The 19,735-nt window shown below is 41.3% G+C and overlaps 1 pseudogene; it reads left to right on the plus strand.

Annotated features, from left to right (window-relative positions):
- Positions 1-19,496, plus strand: part of LOC118838535 — a 58,002-nt pseudogene extending 38,506 nt beyond the window's left edge.
- Positions 19,497-19,735: the final 239 nt, after the last annotated feature.

A 19,735-nucleotide genomic window follows, 5' to 3' on the forward strand; every position in this document is an offset into this window, starting at 1 on the left:
CCTAAGAAGTCAAGCAATTCAACATAGGCCACATGTGTATCATTATGTATAACCCTTCCACAATATTCATGTTGTGAAAGACTCACTATATTTTGCTCCTTCCTGACCTATCCCCCTGTATTGAATTTTCTCCCTTGACCCTGTCCCCTTTCGAAAGTGTTTGTTTTTGACTACCTCCACCCCCATCTGCTCTCCCCTCCATCATCCCCCCCATGTTTTTTTATTTTCTTCCCTCTTCTTTCCTGTGGGGTAAGATTCCCAATTGGGTATGTATGGTATTCCCTCCTTAGGCCAAATCTGATGAGAGCAATGTTCACTCATTTCCCCCTCATCTGCCCTCTCCCCTCCTCCCGCAGAACTGCTTCCTCTTGCCACCTTTGTGGGAGATAATCCATCCCATTCTATCTCTCCTTATCTCTCTCTCTCAGTATGTTCCTCTCTCATCCCTTAATTTGATTTTATTTCTTTTAGATATCTTCCCTTCATCTTCAACTCACTCTGTGTCCGCTCTCTCCCTCTCTCCCTCCCTCCCTCCCTCCCTCTCTCTCTCTCTCTCTGTCTCTCTCTCTCTGTCTCTCTCTCTCTCTCTATCTCTCTCTCTATATATATATATATATATATATATATATATGTATATACATACACACATAGATATACATACATACATACACATTCACCCATATATATACATAAACATATATGTATGCATATTCCCTTCAGCTACCCTAATACTGAGGTCTCATGAATCATACACATCATCTTTCCATGTAGGAATGTCAACAAAACAGTTCACCTTTAGTAAGTCCCTTGCAATCTCTTTTTCTTCTTCTTTTTCTTGATTACCTTTTCATGCTTCTCTTGATTCTTGTGTTTGAAAGTCAAATTTTCTATTCAGCTCTGGTCTTTTCACTGAGAAAGCTTGAAAGTCCTCTATTTTTTTGAAAATCCATATTTTGCCTTGGAGCATGATACTCAGTTTCGCTGGGTAGGTGATTCTGGGTTTTAATCCTAGCTCCATTGACCTCCGGAATATCGTATTCCAAGCCCTTTGATCTCTTAATGTAGAGGCTGCCAGATCTTGGGTTATTCTGATTGGGTTTCCACAATACTCAAATTGTTTCTTTCTGGCTGCTTGCAGTATTTTCTCCTTGATCTGGGAGCTCTGGTATTTGGTGACAATATTCCTGGGAGATTTCTTTTTGGGATCTATTTGAGGAGGTGATCGATGGATTCTTTCAATTTCTATTTTGCCCTGTGGCTCTAGAATATCAGGGCAGTTCTCCTTGATAATTTCTTCAAAGATGATATCTAGGCTCTTTTTTTGATCATGGCTTTCAGGTAGTCCAATAATTTTTAAATTATCTCTCCTGGATCTATTTTCCAGGTCAGTGGTTTTTCCAATGAGATATTTCACATTATCTTCCATTTTTTCATTCCTTTGGTTCTGTTTTAGAATATCTTGATTTCTCATAAAATCACTAGCTTCCACTTGCTCCAATCTAATTTTTAAAGTAGTATTTTCTTCAGTGGTCTTTTGGACCTCCTTTTCCATTTGGCTAATTCTGCCTTTCAGGGTATTCTTCTCCTCATTGGCTTTTTGGAGCTCTTTTCCCATTTGAGTTAGTCTGTTTTTTAAGGTGTTGTTTTCTTCAGTGTATTTTGCGGTATTTTTTTGGGTCTCCTTTAGCAAGTCATTGACTTGTTTTTCATGGTTTTCTCGCATCCTTCTCATTTCTCTTCCCAATTTTTCCTCTACTTCTCTAACTTGCTTTTCCAAATCCTTTTTGAGCTCTTCCATGGCCTGGGATCAGTTCATGTTTTTCTTGGAGGCTTTTGGTGTAGTCTCTTGCACTTTATTGACTTCTTTAGGCTGTGTGTTTTGGTCTTCTTTGTCAGCAAAGAAAGAATGCAAAGTCTGAGGCTGAATCTTGGTGCGTTTTCGCTGCCTGGCCATATTCCCAGCCAACTAACTTGACCTTTGAGTTTTTCAGTGGGGTATGACTTCTTGTAGACTAGAGAGTTCTATGTTCCACGTTTGGGGGGAAGGTGCCAGTTCTGCCACACCAGCACTGCTCCTTCCCCAACCCCCAACCCAGACTGGGCTTAGATCTTCAGCAGGCTTTTCACTCCTACTCTGATCCGCCACTTAATTCCTCCCACCAGGTGGGCCTGGAGCCGGAAGTGACAACAGCTGTAGCTGCCCCACCTCTGCTGCCCCTGGGGCTGGAAGCCAAACCTCGAACTCCTTCTACTCCCGCAGCTTTTCCCACTAACCTTCTCTGCAGTCTTTAGTGTTTGTGGGTTAAGGAGTCTGGTAACTGCCGCAGCTCACTGATTCAGGGTGCTAGGGCCCCCTCCGCCCGGCTTCTGGTCTGGATGGTCCATGCCGCTCAGGCTGGGCTCTGCTCCACTCCGTTCCCAGCTCCCAGCTCCCAGCTCCCAGCTCTGTGTGGGATAGACCTCACCCAGAGACCATCCAGGCTGTCCTGGGCTTGAGCCCTGCTTCCCTCTGCTGTTTTGTGGGTTCTGCCATTCTAGAATTGGTTCAGAGCCATTTTTATAGGTTTTTGGAGGGACTCCGTATGGAGCTCACACTAGTCCCTGCTTACCAGCTGCCATCTTGGCTCCGCCCCCTCGTGACTGATCTTATCTATATCCCAGATGATGAGTCTCTCCCTTCAACACTGCAAGATAACCCAGACTGACATCAAGGACAGACTAACAGAGTAGAAGTGGTAATAGGAATACTGAATCAGGTACCAGCTTACTAAATGACTCTAACACAAACACTTCACATCTCTTCAATTTTCCAGAAAAACACAGAACAAAACAAAATGGGACTCCTAAAGCTTGAGTTAGATCAACTACATTTATTTACATATCCCATTTCTCTAGTACAGGAGAGGCCTTGTGTCCTATTGGAGCATGCTCTGAAAAAGGAGTCAAAAAACCAGGCTTCCATTCAGCTTTGCCCCTTTGTTTAACCTTCAATAATCTACTTAACCTCTTGGACTCATTTTTCTTCTCTTTAACATAGGGATAATAATCTCTGCCCTGCTACATCACACTCCTGATATGAAGGTCAGAGGAGATCATAGCTATAAATGCAATTTGAAAGAGTTAAAAGCACATTATCAACTTAGGATATTAGAATAATGTAATTCACACCTAGGTTCTGACTCTCAAATTATGATTTTGGACATGTATCTTCAATTTATTTATTTTACCCCAACTGACTAATACCTATGGCATTGATCCTCTACCAGCAACAGGAAATGGAACTGACAAAAATGGACATCTCTAGGTGCCATAGCCCAGATCCCATAAACACATATGTGCAAATGCATAAGTAGCATGTCTCAAAAAGCCTTAATTTTATAAAAGCCTTTAGTCTTTGGCATTACAATTTAAAACTACACTAAAATATTTTGAAATATACTTTGTAGTTTCTTCTCCATTATTTTGTTTTGCTCTAAACAATAAATTAGATAACTTTCACATGTTTGTGTTGTTTCTTATCTGAACTGCAGCCTGAAATTTGTAGACAGTCTCCTTAATTCCAGGCTCCTAGCTTCTCCCTTCTCACTCCATCACTTGCACCCTTCATATACAGTGCCACAGGAATCTTCTTTAAATATTTGTCCATCCTATTATTCTACTACTTTCTGTCTTGCAATAAATGAATGAATGAATAAATGAGTGAATGAACTGATCAAAGACCTCTACTGAGCATTTGCTACAGTGATGTGCAAATCAATTGGAGGTGAAATATTTAAATAGATATATAAGAAACCAACAATTTTTTTACATCATATAAAACATTGTAATATGTCCTCCTTTTGCAGGAATCACTTGTTATATACACTTTGGTATGGGCTTCCCATAGTTTTGACACAACTTTTTTAACCTTTCACCATAAATTCACACTTCTATCATATTGCATGTTTAATTCACCTTTGATGAATAGCCCATTTTTCCAAGTCTAGGCTTGATTATAGTCTATGGGTTTTGAACAGGGTTTAAATCAGTCAAGTTCCTATACCCCTGAAGTGTGTTTAGTTTGATTTCGTAGACAAATTTCTTAACCTTTCATGACATATGGCATGAAACGAGGTCATGTTTCAGTATGAAATCTTGGTTTGGGAATTTCTGCAATTCTGGAAACAAATTCTGATTCTCAAGATATCAGTATATTTATTCCCCTAGTGGTGAGAATACTTTCAGGCCCATTAGAAATTACTATCACCACCACCATCTCCATTTGCTTTCAGGTAGATGTTTTACAATCTTATGAAATTATCTAGATTTTGTTAGCTCACTTGGAATTCTTCCAATAATTATTTTGGTATAAGCTTGAATGAAAAAGTGACTTTCATCATTATAAATTATCTTTTCCTAATCTTTGTTATTCCAGTCTTTTTTTTCTTTTTATAGTTACAGTTAGTACTTGCATTTTTACTGGTTTTCTAGCTGTTCTTCCAACTTCAAGCATTCTGTTCTAAGCTGTAGAGGAATCAGTAACAATCCCTCCAGTTCCAAGGCCTTTACTTGTTTTATGAAGATTTGTTAGGCTGTTTTGAAGCTATAGTTTGTCAGTTCTTAGTGTTATTTATATTTTAGACTATACTTTCTTCTATATTTTTGTGCAACTGGTCAAATTTCATTGTTGAAGGGAATGGTCCTTGAAAAGCTTGATTTCCTCACCCTAAAAATCGTGTCTCTAATAGTCACTAAAATGAGTTCTATAAAATCTAGAAGTTTTGATGATTTCCTTGTAGCATTATCCAGTCTTCAACATCACATAATTTAAAACACAACAAAAGAAAGCAATGAAATATGTGTATATGGCATAAAGTCCAACACTCAACATGCAGAGAATTGAAGGTAAAGGAACCAATTAATGTTGGTTTTTTTAGGTCAAGAACATACATTTTGAGTTAGACTAAGATCAATAGAAGTAAACACAAATATCACCATTGTGATTCTCTCACTCCTTCTCTCTCTCTCTCTCTCTCTCTCTCTCTCTCTCTCACACACACACACACACACACACATACTATGAAAGTATTACTTTCTCAAGTATTTCACATTCTAATTATGTTCTGTTTCCAGTGCTAAGTACTAGGGATAAAAATTAAATCAAACAAATCATTTCCTGCCTTCAGAGAACTGACATTCTAATAAGGGAAAACAGCACATTTGGGGAGTTGTTCTCTTTTTGGACAGGGAACCCAGAGGAGGGTTTGGAGTCATAGGGGTATTTGACTGACATGATCTTTCTGGCTTTCATAATACTTTTCCTAGGTAACATTATCTTATAACGCCTCAAGAACATAGATTTTCCAATGCAATCAGGTCTGTTTTTCTACTGTGCCCTGAAACTTAAATGATCATTCTCACATATGCCTTCTCCTCTTCTCTGCTAGAAAGCCCATTCATAAAGGCTATAATAACATCCTACAGTCAGAACGTTTCCTCTTTCCACTTCATTTTCAATCATATACTTCTATACAGAAGCCTATAGTTTTACTCCACAATTGGTATTTTATTTTATAGTATGCTGCCTAATTTTTTCACATTTTATACATTCAACCCATCAGAATCATACCTAGTAATTCCGGTATTTGGTGCTAATTCAGTTGAGGGAGGTGGAGTCACTTGAAACTACAGTTACAATGGTGGAGGGGATAGACTACAGGCTAATGGGTGGCTGGGATAGGGCAGGAATGCTGCCTCAAAGGTTGGGAGCAGGTTAGGTTATTCAGAGAGATTACCTATGCTGTAGTTGTCCAGGGGAAAAAATATGATTTTATGAATATATCTACCATATAGTACATGTTCCTCTCCAACAATTCCTTATTTTAATTAATTATTCTTGCTGTCTAGTTTCTATAATTTACTTTTATGTGCAGGAAGAGTACAACTACTGTCAGCACAGACTGAATTTCAACATCATGGGGAAAAGCCCCAGGCACCCTACTCTAGAATGTAAACACTCTTTGAGAACAAAGGCTATATAGCATACATTTCATCCACAGTAGCACTTAGTATGTGACTTGGCAGAGAACAGGCACTCAGTAAAGACATACTGATTGATAACTGACCTCTTGATCAATGGAACCATGTCTTACACTGAGAATCTAGCTGAGTAACAGGGAAATCTTAACCCTAACCCTGTCTCAGAGGCACAGCTGCATTCTTTTACTCTTAGGCACATACCTCCACCTGCTTGGAAAGGCGAATAACCAGAACCACTTCAGGAAGGTGTTAGGAAGTTTAATTAGCCAATGTTTACAATTTGCTTTGAAGCTGAAATGTGCTAATTATATTTTTCCCACTTTAAATATGGGAGTCATGAGGAACTGAAGTCTTTGGAGCTTCATGGGTACAGAAAGGGGAGGACAGGGTTTCTTTCCCTTCACAACTTGAGCTCTCTGGGCAGTTTTTGTACATATGCTGCCTAGCAAGTCAGCTTGAGATTTGGCCAATGCACTCCAAGGACAAAGGGGGAAGTAACATAACAGCAAACCTGGCTGACATCCAGTGGTAGGTGGAAAAGCCTTCAGATGTGGCAGTCAGAAGATACAAGCATTTCAGGAAGCTGCCAAAACAACCTGGTGATTATTTCAGCAGGTAGGTGGTGATCCTGGTGAGAGAAGGTCTTATAGAAAGGGAATGATGATTTTTCAGTGGAGAGACACTAGGGCATTTTTGAACCCCTGATAGAGAGAATGGGTGGGATATACCTGTCTTTTCAGTCCAAGTTAGTTTAATATTTGTGGGCTCCTAATGTATCACAGAGATAGAGTACATGATGCAGTACATTATGGAATTTACAATCTATTAGGAAGATATGACACAAGTACAAATATCTATTAAATATTATAAATACATATTAAGTTCATTAGTGAATTAGAGAACGGAGTGTTATGTGTGAGATCTAAGGAAGAAGGGTATTCCTCACTGGTTCGTTCAGGAATTCTCCATCGATGAGGTAATATTTGAATCAGTCTTTTTTGTTGTTTTGTTGTTTTTGTTCATCTTTTATTGTCCAAGAAGACCAATCACATCATGAGAGTGATGTGTTGACTTGCATATGAATTGGATTTCAATGAGGTTGAGCTGCACAAAGTCAGTCTCAATCTCTCCTCCATCGTCATTGGAGTGCAGTGACAAGACAAAAGTCAAAATGACTGGCAATGAAAGGATAAGTAGGAATTCAACAGATGTGGGACATTGCATTTCTAATAAAGGTAGAAATACACAGGGAAGGATTGAAGGGGAATAAAACACTATTATATTGGTATGGTTTGGCAGGAACATAACTAATATGATAAGAAGTTATTTGAGATAATACTGGAAAAGAGCAGTGCTATCAGATTGTGGAAAAAATGGGCAAAAAATCAGGCATATTACTTAGTAGTCAATATTGACCCACTGAAAGTTTTTTGAGCAAAGGAATCACATGACTAGAACTTTTCTTTTTTAAAATCTATTTTTAGTTTTCAACTTTCATTTCTACAGGATTTTGAGTTATAAATTTTCTCCCCATCTTTACCCTTCCCCTACCCCAAGATGACATGTATTCTCGTTGTCCCTTTCCCCAGTCTACCCTCCCTCTATCACCCCACTCCTCCCCCCTATTATTCCACTTCCTTTTACTTTCCTGTAGGGCAAGATAGATTTCTATACCCCATTCCCTGTGCATCTTATTTCCCAGCTCCATGTAAAAACAATGTTTTAATATTTGTTTTTAGAATTTTGAGTTCCAAATTCTCTTCCTTTTTCTCTTCCCACTCACCCTTCTTGAGAAGGCAAGCAATTCAATATAGGTTATACATGTATCTTTATGCAAAACACTTCCATAATAATCATGTTGTAAAAGACTAACTATATTTCCCTCCATTCTATCCTGTTCCACTTTATTCAATTTTCTCCTTTGACCCTGTCCCTTTTCAAAAGTGTTTGCTTTTTACTACCTCCTCCCCAATCTCCCCTCTCTTCTATGATCTGTCCCTCTTATCCCCTTACCCCCTACTTTCCTGTAGAATAAGATACCCAATTGAGTGTGTATGTTATTCCCTCATTAAGTCAAATCTGATGATAGCAAAGTTTACTCATTCCTTTTCATCAACCCCCACTTCCCTTCCATTATAACAGCTTTTTCTTGCCATTTTTATGTGAGATAATGTACCCCATTCTGTCTTTTCCTTTCTCCTTCTCTCAGTATATTCCTCTCTCACCCCTTAATTTTATTTTTTTAGATATCATCCCTTCATTTTCAACTCACCCTGTGCCCTCTGTCTATATATATGTATATTACCTTCCACTACCTTAATACTGAGAAAGGTCTCATGAATTACACACATCATCTTTCCATGTAGGGATATAAATAAAACAGTTCAACTTTAGTAAATCCCTTAGGAATTCTCTTTTTTGTTTACATTTTCATGCTTCTCTTGATTCTTGTATTTGAAAGTCAAATTTGCTATTTAGCTCTGGTCTTTTCATCCAGAAAGCTTGAAAGTCCTCTATTTTAATGAAAATCTATATTTTTCCTTGGACCATTGTACACAATTTTGCTGGGCAAGTGATTCTTGGTTTTAATCCTTACTCCTTTGACCTCTGGAGGATCGTATTCCAAGCCCTTTGATCCCTTAATGTAGAAGGTGCTAGATCTTATGTTATCCTGATTGCATTTCCACAATATTCAAATTGTTTCTTTCTGGCTGCTTGCAGTATTTTCTCCTTGATCTGGGAGCTCTGGAATTTGGCAACAATATTCCTAGGAGTTTTCTTTTTGGGATCTTTTTCAGTAGGCAATAGTGGATTCTTTCAATTTCTATTTTGCCCTCTGGCTCTAGAATATCAGGGCAGTATTCCATGACAATTTCTTGAAAGATGATGTCTAGGCTCTTTTATTGATCATGGCTTTCAGGTAGTCTAATAATTTTTAAATTATCTCTCTTGGATCTATTGTCCAGGTCAGTGATTTTTCCAATGAGATGTTTCATATTATCTTCCATTTTTTCATTCTTTTGGTTCTATTTTATAATTTCTTGATTTCGCATAAAGTTACTAGCTTCCACTTGCTCCATTCCAATTTTTATGGTATTATTTTCTTCAGTGATCTTTTGGACCTTCCTTTCCATTTGTTCAGTTCTGCTTTTTAAGGCATTCTTCTCCTCATTGGCTTTTTGGAGCTCTTTTGCCATTTGAGTTAGTCTATTTTAAGGTGTTATTTTCTTCTGTATTTTTTTAGGTCTCCTTTAGCACACTGTTGACTCATTCTTCATGATTTTTTTGCATCACTCTCATTTCTCTTCCCAGTTTTTCCTACTTCTCTTACTTGATTTTCCAAATTGCTTTTGAGCTCTTCCATGGCCTAAGAACAATTTATATTTTTCTTGGAGGCTTTTGATATAGGCTCTTCAACTTTGTTGACTTCTTCTGGCTGTATATTTTGATCTTCTTTGTCAATAAAGTAATATTCTATAGTCTGAGTCCTTTACACTGTCTGCTCATTTTCCCAGCCAATTACCTGACCTTTGAGCTCTTTGTCAGGGTATGAGTCCTTCCAGAGTGGAAAGTGCTCTGTTCCAAGCTTCAGGGGTTTTGTGCTGCTGTTTTCAAAGCTACTTCCATTCTGTGGTGGTATGAAACTCCTCTCCTGGCCTGTGGTCTGCTCTGTGAGTGCAAGCACTCCTTTCTGCTGTGTAACTACCAGGAGGACTGACTCCCTCTCCACAACCACAACCTCCATAACCACCACAACTGCCACATGAGTGCTCCTCCCCAACCAAGGACCTCCAATCAGTACTGTGACCCAGATCCAAGCAGGTCAAAGAAAGAGAATCCTGACTCTGCACCAGCAAAGAAATCCCTGTGATTCTGCTCTGATCAGCTGCTTGATTCCCTTCACCATCTATGGGCCTGGAGCTCCAGAAGCAGCCACATCTGCTGCTGCTGTCACAGCCCCTGCAGCCACCTCCACTGTCCAGGACCGGGGCTGGATCAGCCCTTCTCTCATTTAGATCCAACAGTCTTCCCACTGACCTGCTACATTGTTTTTGGGGTTTGTGGGTTGGGAAGTCTGGAAACTGCCACATCTGCCAGTGATTCAGTACCCTGAGGCCTGCTCTGGCCAGTCTGCTCTGGCCTGGTCTATCCTGTCATGGCCCACATTAGGCTGCACTCCTCTCCCAGCATGATGCAAAAGACCCAGTGACCATCCGGGCCATCTTGGGCTGGAGGCTTTTTTTCACTCTGTCATTTTGTGGGTTCTGTAGCTCTTGAAGTTGTTATAGAGTCATTTTTATAGGTGTTTGGAGGTATTTGGGGGAGAGCTTAAGAGAATCCCTGTTTTCACATGCGCCATCTTGGCTTTGCCCCTCCTAGAACTTTTCACAAAGATTGTTAGTCTAGAAGTGATATGGAAATTAGATTTGAGATAGGCAAATAGTGCAAGTGGCAATAAGGTAATATGGTAGCAGCAGAAGGAATGTAGAAAGGGGGTCAAACGTAGGAGATATTCAAGAGATAGAATTCATGTATTTTCATTACTGATTGGAGATGAGAAAAGAAGGACAGGCAGAAATCAATAATAACATCAAGGTTTCAAATATGAGTGCTTTTCTGGGATTGTCTTGGCAACATGGCCTCACTCTGTTGCTTTCATTCAGATGTGAGGTATAATCACAAAAACCAAAGAAAAGCAAACAAAAAAAGAACTCATTTGAATGATAATTCTTTTGAATTCAACTTTCATTCATTAAAAATGAACAAGAAATTATAACTCATTTCCTAGGCTTTTTGGGTATACAAATGACATAGACCCATGGCTCCTTTCCTCAGATGGGTTACAGTTGAGAAGTCAAAGCAACTATGCAGAAATCAAGCAAGAGAAATAAGGCAATAAACATTTCCCCCCTTTCTTAACATAATACTGGAGAACTTGTGTGTGTTTTTCTTGCTTGTGGTCCAGTAAAATGATAATTGGAACTGGAATTGTGGAATCAAGGCTCAAATTCCAGGTGATACTTGTTACCCATGTGACCTTAAGAAAGTCATTTAAAATTCAGGACCTTGTTTTAATGTTATGATCCTGTTACTATGTATACCTTACCAAAACCTCAAATTGCTTATACAACCACCCTCTGCCTTCTTTGCTTGTCATAACATATTGCTGAATGACACTAGAATTTGTGATAATGGGATCTATCACAGATTGATGCTGTTTTATAACTGTACCCCATAGCCATCCTCTTATTCTACCATAATAGATTCTCTGACCATTTCCTTCTTTCTTTCACCTCTCCCTCAACTCAATATTTTGCTAATTCCTCTTTCTATGTGTTTGCACAACTTTTTTCCCACACTTCAAATATTCTTCACCTAATTGAACACTTCCAATTTTTCAAATTTCTATTCTCTTCCAGAAGATCTTCCTTGACCACTGTAAACTACAGTAAGCCCTCCTTCTTCTGAATCACCATAGCAGAGGTTCTAACTCAATACCCTCAGTGCTTCTTGGATATATTTAAGAAGTTACATGACCTTTGATAGGGGAAAATATGTTTATTTTCACTAATTTCTAATTTAAATTAAGCAGTTTTTTTTAAATTGAAACATTTCTAAGTGGCCCATAGACTTCACTAGATTGCCACACAAACATAGATAGATAGATAGATAGATAGATAGATAGTTGGATAAATAGATAAAAAACTTAAGATCCTGTGTTCTCTAGTAACGTTTGTTTACTATATCCCTTATTCTGGTTTTTAGTCAGAAAAAATATTTCTCTGTATTGTTGCTTAACTATTGTATATGTGAATATGTTCTCTCCAAATAAATTATAAACTTCTAGAGTCCTGTGACAATGCCTATCCATCAATCAGAGAAAATTACTTTGGTTGGACCTCAAAGGATATATATGTGGTAGATAAGTGACAAAGAGAAGGCCTGAGGGTATTCAAGGATTTGGGGGAAAATTGTTTGAGCAAAGATCCTGTTCAGGCAGTATTATTGAAATTCTTAGGCTTTGGCACAAGTGAGAGTGGGATCCATATTTCCCCATACTGGCACTAGGAGAATTGTCTTTTTGTGATGAATCTGAAGAACACCAGAATTCCTCTTTGGGAAAAGGTACCAAGGGAATATTGTGTGTTAGGAAGAAAGGCGAAGTTCAACCACAGGGATGATTGAAAGGAAAAGTCAAAGCTTATAATATAAAAGCACACAGGTGCACCTTGCTTTCCTCAATAAGTCTTTCCCTGTTCATCAGCATTTCACAGGTGCACCCTTGTCTTCTTTCCAACAGGTAGGCATTCCTTCCCCAAAAGGTCTCACCTCACCAACATCATGCTTGCTGCTGGGATAAGTACTGGATTGTGTTTGGCAGCTTCCACAACACTTAGATCTCCTGAATGCCTCGCCGACAGGCTTTTTCACCTCCCACTGGGTATCATCTGACTTTTCATTCATCCAAGCCCTCAAAATGACAGGCCCCATAATTAATCTTCACAAAGATATCCCTCTTCCCTGGCAGTAGGTGTGGTAAATGTCAAAATTCTATCCTGCTAGCATACTCAGATTATAGCATTAAAAAATTCCACCTATAGCATGAAACAAATGACCTAGGGGTGGGGTGGTGAGAAGGAGTAGCTTGATATGGGAAATAACTGCACCATTTTTTTCAGAGAATGTTAGAGCTAGAAGGAATTATTTGTTAGTACTTTGGACACAGAGAGATGGGAGATTCTAAGCCTTTCAGCTTTGATACAACACAATCCAGAAATGCCTGCAGTTGCTTCTATTATGGGCCAATGAGGTGGGAGCTTGGAGGGCCAAATAGAGAGAAGGCAACTGGGCACGTTTAGGGAAAAGCAGTGGAAGAATGTATGTGCCATTAATTTGATTTGAAAAATTAACATCTAGGCTGGTTGAATTTTCAGACACTTCGGGAAACAATTTGGTATTTCATAAAGCTATTCCTACCAGTGTTACCTTAGACAGGTACTTGAATTCTCTGAGAAGACTATAGTTTCATCATGCATTTTCCATGGAGGCTTTCTCAGGGAGTCTGTTGCTGGACTTCTCTTTGGACAAGCCAACCACTGCAAAGGAAATCAAAAGGATTATGTGATGTCACTGTTCTCTTCCACACAGACATTACGTGTACTGTGACTACATGTGGCTGGAAGTCAATCCTCCAGGACTAGGCAGATGATAAAACCTTTCTGAGACAATTGGCAGCTGATAAAATATCATTCTAAAATTTCACCCTAACAACCTTGGGGAGGGAGTAATAACAAAGAGCATAGTACCTTACCCATCATCAAGTCCAAACCCATCAGTGTGCAAAGGAGGAGACAGATAAATAGAGCTGGGAAATGATATGCCCAAGATGACAGGAGTAGTTAGTGGCAGATATAAAACAAGACCATGGGTTTCTTAATTCCTGTTTTAGAACCTTTAATATTCTCTCTCTCTCTCTCTCTCTCTCTCTCTCTCTCTCTCACTCTCATACACACACACACACACACACATACACACACACACATACACACACGTACACATATGCCTAACAAAATTTTTATGTGAGTTATCCTGCCTTTTACCTTAAACTCCATGACCAAATAAGCATAGCAATACATTTCTCAATGAGTATTTGTTAAATGTCTTCTATGTGCTAGGGTCTATGACAAAAACTTAGGATATAAGGAAAGGCAAGGGACAGTCCCTGCCTTCAAGGAGCTCACAATCTAAGGGGCTTTCTTAATAGAAAGAAAAACTGTCAGGAGATGGAGCCAAGATGGTGAAATAGAAGTAGGGACCTGCTTGACCTCCCTGAAACCCCTCAAAATACCTGTAAAAATGATGCTAAACAAATTCTAGAGCAGCAAAAGCCACAAAACGACAGACTAAAAAAAATTTCCAGCCCAAGACAATCTGGTAGGTCAACAGGAAGGGTCTATTGAAATGGGCTGGGAATGAAGTGTAGTCCAGTATGGGCCCCACAAGCACAGATGGGGCTGGAGAAGGCCTTAGGGAACAGGATCACTGGGAGCTACAGTGGATTCCAGACTTCTCAACCCACAAACACAAAAGACAACTTCAAAGGTCAGTGGAAAAGGTCTCTCACCTGGAGGACAGAGGAGCATGTTCTGGCCCCAGGCTCAACCCCAGACCCAAAGTGAACGCAACCATTGCCTCCATGGGGGCTGCTTCTGGCGTCCTCAGCCTACAGACAATGGGACAATCAAGCAACTGATCTGGGTCACAGTCTTGGGTGGCAGTCCTTGGTCAAGGAGTGCTGGTGTGGTATAGCGTGTGGTGGCTTTGGAGCAGGAATCCTCCTCACAGATATAAGGCAGAAAAGAGTGCTTGTGGTGGCTCACAAACCATAGCACAGGCCATGAGAAGAGTAAACACCTCTCCTTTGATCACATCACACCACTTTGGAAGAAATGAAAATTTACAGGTCCCTAGAAATATCTCTGAAAACAGGTGCACAAAACCCCTAAATCTGAGGGCAGTACACACTCCACGTAACAAAGAGCTCAAAAGGCAAATAATTGGCCTGGAAAATGAGCAAATGGGGGGAAAATCAGACTATAGAAGCTTACATTCTTGGTGAAAAGATGTCCTTGGTGAAAAGGAAGATCAAAACATACAACCAGAAGAAAACAACAAAGTCAAAGCTTCTGCATCCAAAGCCTCCAGGAAAATATGAATTGGTCTCTGGCTATGGAAGAGCTCAAAATGGATTTTGTAAATCAAGCAGAAAAAGTAGAGAAAAAATTGGGAAGAGAAATGAGAGGGATGCAAGAAAATCATGAAAAAATAGTCAACAACTTGCTAAAGGCAACCCCAAAATTTTGAAGAAAATACACCTGTAAAATTAGAGTAACTCACATGGTAAAATAGGTCCCAAAAGCCAATGAGGAAAAGAATGCCTTAAAAAGCAGAATTGGCCAAATGGAAAAGGAGGGCCAAAGTCTCACTGAATAAAATAATTCCTAAAATATTAAAATGGAGCAAATGGAAGCTAACAACTTTATGAGAAATCAAGAAATTATAAAACAAAACCAAAAGAATAAAAAAGTAGAAGACAATGTGAAATATCTCATACAACCGACCTAGCAGATAGATCCAGGAGAGATAATTTTTAAAAATTATTGAACTACCTGAAAGCCATGATCAAAAAAAGAGCCTAGACACCATCTTTCAAGAAATTATCAAGGAAAACTTGCCTGATATCCCTGAACAAGAGGATAAAATAGAAATGGAAAGAATCCACTGATCACCTCCTGAAAAAAGATCCCAAAAGGAAAACTCCTAAGAGTTCCCAGGTCAAGGAGAAAATATTACACACAGTTGGAAAGAAACAAAGAAACAATTCAAGTATTGTAGAAACACAATCAGGATAACACAGGATTTGGCAGCTTCTATACTAAGGGCCTGGAGGACTTGGAAGATGATATTCCAGAGGTCAAAGTAGGTAGGATTAAAGCAAAGAATCATAGACCCAGCAAAACTAAGTATAATACTTGAGGTCAAAAAATGGAATTTCAATGAAATAGAGGACTTCTAAGTATTCTTGTTATAAAGACCAGAGCTGAATAGAAAATTTCACTTTCAAATACAAGAATCAAGAGAAACATGAAAAGGTAAACAGGAAAGAGCAACCATAAGGGACTTATTAAGGTTTAACTGTTGACATTCCCACATGGAAAGATATTTGCAACTCATGAGATACTTCTCAGTATTAGAGTAGTTTGAGGTATATATATATATATATATATATATATATATATATATATTTATACACAGGGAGAGAGAGACAGAGACAGATGGCGAAGGGTGAACTGAATACAAAGGGATGATATCTAAAAAATAAAATTAAGTGTTAAGAGGAATGTACCATGAGAAAGAGAAAGGGAGAGGTAGAATGTAGTAGATCATCTCACATTAAAGAGGCAAGAAAGAGCTTTTACAACGGAGGGGAAGAGGGCGAAGTGAGAGGGAACAAGTGAGCCTTACTCTCATTGGATTTGGCTTAAGGAGGGAATAACATATGCACTCAATTGGGTATGGAAATCTGTCTTACCCTATAGGAAAGCACAGGAGAAGGGAATTAGAGAGGGGGGTTATAGGAGGGATGGTAGATTGGGGGGAAGGGGTAATCAGAAACTAACACTTCCGTGGAGGGACAAGTCAAAGGAAAGAATAGAGTAAATGGAGGGTGAGATAGGATAGGGGGAAATATAGTTAGTCTTTTACAACATGACTGTTATAGAAGTACTTTGCATGATTACACATGTATAACCTATATCAAATTGCTTGCCTTCTCAAAGAGGGGAGGGAGGGATGGAGGAAGGGAGAGAATGTGGAACTCAAAGCTTTAAAAATGAATGTTAAAAATTGTTTTCACATGCAACTGGGAAATAAGATATATAGGCAATGGAGTATAAAAATCCATCTTGCCCTACAGGAAAATAGAAGTGAAGGGGATGGGAAGGTGGGGGGGGGGGTGTGAGAGAAGGAAGGGCAGATTAAAAGAAAGGGTAATCAGAATGCAGCTGTCCTGGGGTGGGGAGGGAAGAAACAAGGAGAAAATTTAGAATTCAAAATCTTGTGGAAATGAATGTTGAAAACTGAAAATAAGTAAATTTAATTTAAAAAAGGAAGAAAAATTGCCATCTTTCAGGTCAGGTTATAGGTGTTGTCAACAAACTTCTCAGAACACTTTAATACTACTCTACTCTTTTGGGGAAGACATTGCCATTTTTGTTGTTATTTTTTTGGGGTGGGGGCATATTGGAACAGAAGCAAAACAAAGGTTTGAGCCAGATTGCCTAAGAAGATCATGAATATCAATGTTCAGTGCCCAAGAATATGATAGGAGCAATGAAATGCAGTGGGAAAAATGTTTGATTTAGTGTCACAGAAAATGAGGTTGAATCAAGGCTCTGTCTTTAACTGTGTGATGTTGGGCAAATCTGTTGCACTTTTCTGGATCTCAGTTTCCTTCAATATAAAATGAGAGAGGATGACTAGATTATTTCAGTGGTTCTTTTCAGGTTGAAGTCAATAATCCTCAGTAAAGCAATTTACAAAATCCCAACAGGGAAACAATTCATATGTATATGAAAAACCTAAGAATGATACTATCAAATACATAAAAGTCAGAGATGGCATAATACAGAAACATTTTGGTTTGAGGTTGGTATGTAAAATTTAAACAAGAGGAGGGCTGGGGACGCCGTGGCCGGGCCGGGCCGGGCGAGGAGGAGGAGTCGGGCTGGCGGGCGGGCGGGCGGCGGCATGGCGGAGCCGAGCGGGGCCGGAGCCGAGCGGGGCCGGAGCCGAGCGGGGCCGGAGCCGGGCCGGGGCCGGGACCGGGACAGGGGCCGGGACCGGAACCGGGGCCGAGCCGGCGCCGGGGCCCCCGATCGGGTCACCGTCAAGACCCCCAAGGACAAGGAGGAGATCGTGATCTGCGATCGCGCCTCGGTGAAGGAGTTCAAAGAGGAGATCTCCCGGAGGTTTAAGGCCCAGCAAGACCAGCTTGTCCTGATCTTCGCTGGCAAGATTCTCAAAGATGGGATCAAGGACCCCACAGAAGGCTCAAGATCCTGCTGCTGCTGCCACCACCGCTACCGCTGCTGCTGCTGCCACCGCTGCTACTGCTGCTTCCTCTGCCCCGGATGCTGCTTCTGCTCCAGCCCCCACAACAGCTTCACCTGCTGCCCCTGCTCAACCATCCACCTCAAGCAGCACTGTCCCTGATGCTGCTAGTGGAAACTGGAGGAACAGTGGAGGTGGTCCAACCCCAGGAGCTGGGGATGGGCCTTCTAGTGGGCCTGCATCCATACTCTCTGGCTTTGGGGGCATCTTAGGACTGGGCAACCTAGGCCTTGGCTCAGCTAATTTCATGGAGCTACAACAGCAGATGCAGAGGCAGCTGATGTCCAACCCTGAGATGCTGTCCCAGATCATGGAGAACCCCCTTGTCCAAGACATGATGTCCAACCCTGACCTGATGCGCCACATGATCATGGCCAACCCACAGATGCAGCAGCTCATGGAGAGGAATCCAGAGATCAGCCATATGCTCAATAACCCAGAGTTAATGAGGCTGACCATGGAACTGGCTTGAAACCCTGCCATGATGCAAGAGATGATGAGAAAACAGGACTGAGCCCTGAGCAACCTAGAGAGCATCCCTGGAGGATACAATGCCTTGCGCCACATGTACACAGACATCCAGGAGCCCATGTTCAGTGCCGCTCGGGAACAGTTTGGCAACAATCCCTTCTCCTCATTGGCGGGGAATTCTGACAGCTCCTCTTCCCAGCCTCTCCGGACTGAGAACCGGGAGCCCCTCCCTAACCCCTGGAGTCCCTCAGCCCCCACCTCCCAGGCCCCAGGGCCCGCTGGGGAAGGCAACAGAGGCTCAGGGACCAGCCAGGTGCACCCAACAGTCTCCAACCCCTTTGGGATCAATGCAGCTAGCCTGGGGTCAGGGATGTTTAATAGCCCTGAGATGCAAGGTCTTCTCCAGCAAATTTCAGAGAATCCCCAGCTAATGCAAAATATGATCTCTGCCCCATACATGCGAAGTATGATGCAGAGGCTTGCCCAGAACCCTGACTTTGCTGCTCAGATGATGGTGAATGTCCCATTGTTTGTGGGAAACCCCCAGCTACAGGAGCAGCTCAGGCTCCAGCTCCCTGTCTTTCTACAGCAGATGCAGAACCCAGACTCGCTGTCCATTCTCACCAATCCCCGGGCCATGCAGGCCCTGCTACAGATTCAACAGGGGCTGCAGATGCTGCAGACGGAGGCCCCAGGGCTGGTGCCCAGCCTTGGCAACTTTGGGGCACCCCGGATCCCACCTCCCCCTGCAGGAGGTAGCAGCGGCCCAGAGCCCCCCCATGACTTTCCCATCCATGCCAGCTAGTGCCTCTCCAGGAGGGGGCACCACCAGCCCCCAGCAGCAGCTGATGCAACAAATGATTCAGCTTTTGGCTGGAGGAGGAAATTCCCAGGTGCAGACACCAGAGATTCGATTTCAGCAACAGCTGGAGCAGCTCAATGCCATGGGCTTCATCAACCGAGAGGCTAACCTGCAGGCCCTGATCGCTATGGGTGGGGATATTAATGCAGCCATTGAGAGACTGCTGGGCTCTCAGCCCTCCTAATCCCTAAGTCCATCCCCTCCACCCCACACCCCCATCCACATATGCACACCTAAACACTGACTTCCCCTACATCATTTGGTTCCTTTGACAGCTCCCCGACCTCTCCAAATCCATAACCTCATCTCCTACGACTCTTCATCCCCTGTCTCTCTGGTCTTCAAGCCTCTTCAAACAGTGAGGGGAGAGGCATTTGGGGCATGGCAACCTTACCCCATAGCTCTTTCTTGAGTCTCTTGGTTCTAATTGTACATCTCTCCTCCATTCTGCCCCTGCCTGACCTTTGGCAAGAGATATTGAAGCAATTCTGACTTTTTTGGGGGGTTTCCCAACTCCATCCCTGACTGCCACCCATATTCTCCATAACTTATCATTAATAGAACTGAGTCATGGGATGACCTGATTGATTGGCTTAATCTATCAGGGAATATTGGTCTGCCCCTCCTAGTTGATTATGGAATCTTTTGGTGTCTAATTCTGGCCATCCCCCAGCTTTCTTATCAGAACCCTCCCAAATACTTCCTATCAGT

Source organism: Trichosurus vulpecula, chromosome 1 (assembly GCF_011100635.1).
Source record: "Trichosurus vulpecula isolate mTriVul1 chromosome 1, mTriVul1.pri, whole genome shotgun sequence".
NCBI lineage: Eukaryota > Metazoa > Chordata > Mammalia > Diprotodontia > Phalangeridae > Trichosurus > Trichosurus vulpecula.